Genomic DNA, 7,500 nt, shown 5'->3' on the forward strand with positions numbered 1-7,500 from the left:
GCACAGACATACATACTGACACAGCTGTCACTCATGGCCTTTTAAAACGCTGATTTTGTTTTATATCTTGCTTATTTAAACACAGCGCATCAGTCACGGCAATAATGTGGTTCCATATATACATATACTTCAAAGAATCATCCGAATCAGATCTCATAATTATGGAAAACATCACACACACACACACACACACACACATACACACACACGAGAGGACACAGGCGTATTGCCATCTGCACACATCATTATAGGCATCTGATCATGTCACTATAGTATTCGACGAAACAATACATTTCAACCCCCCCCCCCCCCCCCCCACGCCTCCCCCCCCTCTCTCCATCTTTGTTTTAGATTTCACTTCATGCAGCCTCCCTGTGAGTTCATGTTTTCTGGCAATCCCACGATTTCTCTCACTTTGAGAGAATTCATGGGATTGCGAGAAAGTGTAGTCGTTCCCCTCCCACGTTTCTCTCCTGCGTGCGCCCCCACACTTTCTCGCAATTTGTGAAAAAGCGTGCATGGGATGTCCCCCCCTGTTTTTATATATATATATATATATATATATATATATATATATATATATATATATATATATATATAATGTGTGTGTGTGCGTGTGCGTGTGCGTGTGTATTTTATAATTTTTATTTTATCAAAAACGTTTCCTTTGTCATCGGGGTTGGTTTCTTGTCTTTTACCAACACAAATCTTTGAGAAAACTGAGAGAGAGAGAGAGAAAAGGAAAAGACAAAGATGGGGACGACAACAACGACGATCGTGATAATGAATGTGGTGACAGTGATGGCACATTATTGGTTTAAAAAAACAACAACAAACAAACTAAAAGCGTTCATGTATGTGTATGTGAGTGAGTAAGTGACTTGTGTATGTATGCGTGTGTGTGTGTGTGTGTGTGTGTGTGTGTGTGTGTGTGTGTGTGTGTGATTCCTTTTGTCTGTTTCCTTGGTTGATTTGTTTTTCTTCGTTCACTCTGTTTTTGAAATAATATGGGAGGGGAACGACCACACTTTCTCGCAATCCCACGACTCAGTTCTCCCAAGGGAGAGAAATTGTGGGATTTGCGAGAAATCGTTGGCAAACAAATCCCTCCCCCTCCCAGCCTCTCCACCCCTCCTGCCACTTATATGCTGCTAACAATTGCACAGAAACACCGCAGAGATATCACACACACACACACATACACACACACACACAGATACGCGCGCGTGCGCAGTGCACGTGCACACGCACTGTCGTGCACACTCAACACATCCGGGATGTGACACCGCGAAGCGATCAGATTGCCCCTACTCCGATGTCGTCAATCACAAAGGCACTTGCAATAAAGGTGTATTGTGCTGTTGATGTTTTAAGTTAACGATTATTTTATCATATTGCACACCCGGTACAAAGCCCAAACCGTGTGTGAATGCTGACGCGTCGTCGAACTCGTGAACACAGGATCAGAAATCCAACACCCAAGGAAAGAGAGAGGGAGAGAGAGGGAGGGCTGGGGGAGGGGGGGTGGGGTGTGTAGAGAGAAGAAAAAACAAAAAGCAACGGAATCTGTCCTGTTTCAGGAACAGAGACAGCGTAGATAAGTTTGTCCTCCCTCCGACAAACCTCTCTTTATCACAACTTTACGGAGACTAGTTCCTTCATTCGAAATACTTGGAACTTGTTTATTTTCTCAGATACGTGTCTCAACTCATTTATCAATGCCAGTACGAAGAAAATACAGCGTTTTAAAAACCAGTTATAAATGCCCAGAACAGCAATGTTCGAAGTAACCCTCTTTATATGTTGTTGGTCAATACAGTCCGAGAAAATGCCAGCTTGAACACACACACACACACACACACACACACACACACACACACACACACACACACACACACACACACACACACACACACACACACACACGCTTAACCGAGACGGGTGATGGACCCACTTCGGTTATAGGCTTTAAGAGATTTAAGAATAAAATCTCGTACAGCTTTTTTCAGAGACAGGTCTAAAACATGTAATTAAATTTCCTTTAAAATCATTAAATCGGTCCTCTGGTGGGCTAGCATCCAGTTCTTGTCGGATGTTTACAATTTTGTCATTAAAATAATTACTAAAGCATCAGGGAGATCCTGAGGAGGAATATTTTTTGGCAGCAACAGTTCTCTATTTTTGCCAATGAGCTGGTTTGGTACAGCATACAGCTGTTTGGACGTGGAACACTGACTGATGGAGGCGCTGAAATGTTGACGCTTTGCAGCTGTCTGCATGCCATTCAGTTTTTTACGCTCCTTGACGTAAATCTGTCTGGAGACAGTTTGTTGGAGCGCCAGACGTGCTCGGCCTGTCGTTCTCGACGCTTGGCGGCCCTCAGTTCATCAGTCATCCAGGGAGCAGAGGGACGGTCAGTAACAAGGCGAGTGGAGAGAGGGGCATGCTTGTCCAGTTTCTGACGGAGGCCAGTGTTGTATGTTGTCAGAGGAGATGAGCTTGAGTCAATTCCATCCATGAAGGATTTGATGTCAGCCTGGAATACCTCAAGGTTTATCAACTTTGTGTTCCGCGATGTAACAAACGTTTTGGTCGCTTCAGTCTTTTAAAGGGGATGTCATAAAGAATTGTCATGTGATCAGCAAGAGCCAAGTCCATGACCTTAAACTGGGGGGTGTGAATGTTCTCTCGAACCACAAGCCAGTCGAGAGTGTGACCATGTTTGTGGGTTGGTTCACATATTAACTGTTTTAACCCTTGGTCATGAAGTAGAGTACGCAACCGTAGTATATCTGAACTGCTGGTCTGTTCATAATGAAGGTTAAAATCGCCAGTTAAAACTGTCTCCTGCTTCTAGGTTGTATTTATCCAGGAGATTAGAAAACTCAGCAATAAAAGTCTGGGTGTTACATTTATTGTGTCGACTTGGTGGGGGTCTATAAACGCAAATAATATGACACACTGAACTATTGCACTCCACCCTTAATGCTACACCCTCAAATAATCGAGGGGTTTGAATGTACAGATATCGTGAATATGGCTTCTCAGAATGGTTTCAATACCGCCTCCCTTCCTAACTTGTCTAGGGAATGATTTCAGTTTGTACCCTTGCGCCGTAAGCTGCGCAATATATGATTCGTCTCCCTGCTCATACAACCAGGTCTCAGACAGTATGGCGATGTCAGAAGCATGGTCAACAATCACATCGTGAATAAAAGCGGCCTTCTGTCTGCATGACTGAACGTTCATACACATCAGTTTTAGATATGACGGGTGAGAGGGTAAATCAGTTGACTGTAGATTCTTCACGGGGATTATATGAACAAGATGAAAAGAGTTTACTCTCACTTTATGAATCATGTGAGGTTCGGGATTTGAAATGTTGGTTCTACCTTGAACGACACGAATTATTCTCCTTTTCCGTACACCTCCCCCCCCCCAACCCCCCGACTCCCACCCCTGACAAGATCGTTTTTTACGGGGGAGGTTGAAGCCAATGTTCAAGTCTTTGAGACGTCGTATCACATCCTGAGATAAAAGAGTGTGCGTGCACTGTCCCAGTGTAAGCAAATGGTGCCGAGTGTACTTGCATGGCGAGGCGCGTACAGTGTTGATGTTTTGCACCGAACACTGCGCGTGTTGGCCATACTCCAGTAATGGCGGACGGCGATAGGAAACTGAAGTCCAGAGCAAAAATGTCCAAACGAACAGTTTAAAAGCACATGGAACAGGATAAAACCAGCACATTAAAGGTATGTCCATCAGCAAGTAGTCTGACAGATATAAACACGATTTAAAACGCAGGGAATAAAACAATCACTAAAAACTTGAGAGAGCAAAAGAGCCTGCCTGTCAGGCGACTAGTCCGCTGGGTATGTTCTTCTTTCCATAACCCACCGAACGCTGACATGGATTTCAGGTTCTTTAACGTGCGAATGTGATCTTCTGCTTGCGAATACACACGAAGGGGGTTCATGCAAAAGCAGGTTTGCACATATGTTGACCTGGAGATCGGAAAAGTCTCCACCCTTTACCCACCAGGCGCCGTTACCGAGATTCGAACCCGAGACCCTCAGATTGAAAGTCCAAGGCTTTAACCACTCGGCTGTTGCGCCCGTCAATGTAGTGACGTGATCAGCTGCTGTGCAGGGGCGTCTTCGCGGATGTCTCATTGTGGCCTAACATTGATGCACTACTTGTGGACTGCTGGTGGCTGCACTGGGTAAAAGATTTCTGGGTGTCGATGTGTTAAAGGGGAGAGGAGGCATTGGCAATGTACTGAGGTATGGACGAAGTTGGGGCCACCACAACATTGATGATAATGTAAACTCAGAAGACCTATTACTATAGAACCCATACTGAGGTGTGGAAGATGATGGGGACACCACAACATAGATGACAATGTAAACTGGCGAAAGACCAATCACTATAGAACCCGTACTGAGGTGTGGAAGATGATGGGGACACCACAACATAGATGACAATGTAAACTGGCGAAAGACCAATCACTATAGAACCCGTACTGAGGTGTGGAAGTTGATGGGGCCACCACAACATAAATGATAATGTAAACTGACATAAGACTTTCTGCTGTAGAGCCCTTGTTTGATGGTGACGAGGTTGTTAAAAGAGTTCATTCCCTCACATGATGCTTCCGCTCAACTGAAACTAGTCTGCATGGGGAGGCGGTGCAGAACGTAGCTGACTCATACGCTCCGTCGATAATTTGTTTGATATAAAAGGTAATGGAATATTCACGTTTGTACAGAATTGTATTAACATTGGCATAGAAGAAACGGGCCAACTGTAACGTCAAGAGTCTGGATGACATTTCCGCGGAATCCACAAGGCCTTTCAGTCCCTGGTAGGTGTCGTTCTTTCACGGACTTCTTCCCATCACAAGCTCACCATCCTGACTGATGGCGTTTCTGGACATTCCCAGTCTAATAAGGACGTCTTCAGTAAACTGTTCATCTTTGTGTTGTCATCGTCATCAACATCATCTGGTGGAGTGTTCGCCTGCGTCCGCCTATGAAGCGAAAGAATCTGAGCGTGCTGGTTCGAATCCCATAGTCGCCAGTATTTTCTCCCCCTCCACTAGACCTTGAGTGGTGGTCTGGACGCTAGTCATTCGGATGAGACGATAAACCGAGATCCCTTGCACAGCATGCGCTTAGTGTACGTAAAAGAACCTACGGCAACAAAAGGGTTGCCCCTGGCAAAATTCTGTAGAAAAACCCACTTCGATTAGGAAATCATATAAAATTGCAGGCAGAAAAAAACACAAAAATACATGGGTGGTGCTCTCAGTGTAGCAACGCACTGTCCCTGGGGATAGCAGCCCGAATTTCACCCAACGAAAGCTGTTGTGACAAAAAGAGTACAACAAAACGAGACAAAAAACATCCTTTACAGAGTGTACCGACACATTTCGCGTAAGGTGGTCAGCGAGAAGCTGCCCTTTGTTGGGAGATTCACTACTCTGCAGACATCTGGTAGCGTGGACAGTAAGAGTTGGGGTCACTGTACCGAGTTAGATATGAACTGAAACAAGAGGCGTGGACAGTGAGAGCTGGGGTCACTGTACTGGGTTAGGTTTGAACTGAAACAAGCGGCGTGGACAGTGAGAGCTGGGGTCACTTTACCGAGTTGTCACTGTACTGAGTTAGATATGAACTGAAACAAGAGGCGTGGACAGTGAGAGCTGGGGTCACTGTACCGAGTTAGGTTTGAACTGAAACAAGAGGCGTGGACAGTGAGAGCTAGGGTCACTGTACCGAGTTAGATTTGAACTGAAATAAGAGGCGTGGACAGTGAGAGCTGGGGTCACTGTACCGAATTAAGTTTGAACTGAAACAAGAGGCGTGGACAGTGAGAGCTGGGGTCACTGTACCGAGTTAGATTTGAACTGAAACAAGAGGCCCCGTGGCAGAATCTGTAGGACGTTGGACTTGGGATTCAGTGTTCACCAGTGATCAGAGTTCGAGGCCTCGTTTTGGCATGGTGTTTTGTCCTTGGGGAAAAGCGCTTTGCTCCGATTTTCCCCACTCCAACCAAGTGTTAATGGGTACCTGACTTAGGGTTGGGCCTCTCGTACCTATGCTGAGCCCTTGACATAGTGGACTTGAATTTACTGCCCCGATGGGCGTAAAAGGTCTTGGGACCTTTGCCTTTTAACTTAGCTGTACTGAGCAGATGTACATGTATAATGATTATCACCAGTGGTGCAGCAATGTCTTGGGCAAGTCGGAAAAGAAACAGCAATCAGATTAACCCCCCAAAAAGCCGTAACAGAAAGGCATAAACAACCGCCTGTCCATGTCAAGTGCGTCATTTATGGATTGGTAGCACAGTGTTATTGAAGGACTGGGCTAGAGCACCACCTGTGCTTAATTTCATCGACAGCTGTTGTGACGCACTTCGTCTCACGATGCGGAAACGTAAAGATGATTTCAATTTGAGGGAGGTATCACAGGAGGCAAAATAGGTATTTGAAGATGTACACCCTTAGTAATTAAAACAGGTTTGACGTTACTAAGGGTGTAACCCTTCAAATACCTATTTTGCCTCCTGTGATATATATATATATATATATATATATATATATATATATATATATATATATATATCTATATGTATTTTGCCTCCTGTGATAGAGGTGTCAGAGCGTGCGGACTTATCCATATAATTATGTTACATCATATCTGCTAAAAACAACAGAAACCCAAGCATAAAAAATAACAACAAACAAAACAAAACAAAAAAAAACAAAAACAAAAAAAACACACCCAAAAACAAACAAACAAACAACAACAACAAAACATTAATATAAAATGAAATAAAATAAATACAGTCGAAGCCGCTTATAACGAATCGCCCGGGACATTCAAAATTGCTTCGTTATATCCGGCATTCGTTACATTCGGCTTCGACTGTTTACAAATAGTCAAATACATGAAGACATTATAAAATAAAAGATACGTTGAAGGGAAACGCACGCAATAAGAAGAGACAGCAATGTGAGACAACAGCTGGCAAAAGACTGAGTGGGGGGGGGGGAGAGGGCAGAGGGTGAGGCAGGGGAGATATGAGGGAGCACTGTTGGTACCCAGCCATTACAAATAGGTGTCGGAAGATTGTTTCGCTTGTATCACTTTCTCAAGAAAGTGTCACTGCGTTCGGAAAAAGCATATACGCTACACAACATCTGCTGTGTATAGATGCCTAACCAGCAGCACGATCCACCGTGCTTTGTCAGGCCTGAGTGCATGCATGTAGCCTATGTAGGCTACCTATCAGGGTGGATTTTATTTCTACAGAATTTACCAGAGGACAACACTGTTGTTGCTATGGGTTATTTTTCAGTGCGCCAAGTGCATGCTACACACAGGAACTCGGTTTATCGTCTCATCTGAATGACTAAACGCTCAGATTGAATTTTCCAGTCAAACTTGGGAGGAAGGGCGAGGGTGGGAATGGAACCCAGACCCTCACGAACCC

General features: G+C 44.5%; 2 protein-coding genes across 3 annotated transcripts in view; one reads left to right on the plus strand and one right to left on the minus strand.

The window, feature by feature from the left end:
* LOC143280876 (gamma-butyrobetaine dioxygenase-like) overlaps nt 1–7,500 on the minus strand; it is a 64,798-nt gene that overhangs the window by 52,615 nt on the left and 4,683 nt on the right. The gene's annotated exons all lie outside the window — the stretch shown is intronic.
* The window catches only part of LOC143280875 (calpain-9-like), a 72,575-nt gene that overhangs the window by 1,753 nt on the left and 63,322 nt on the right, over nt 1–7,500 (plus strand). The window lies entirely within an intron of this gene.

The sequence above is a fragment of the Babylonia areolata genome, chromosome 4, assembly GCF_041734735.1.
Source record: "Babylonia areolata isolate BAREFJ2019XMU chromosome 4, ASM4173473v1, whole genome shotgun sequence".
Taxonomy (NCBI): Eukaryota; Metazoa; Mollusca; class Gastropoda; order Neogastropoda; family Buccinidae; genus Babylonia; species Babylonia areolata.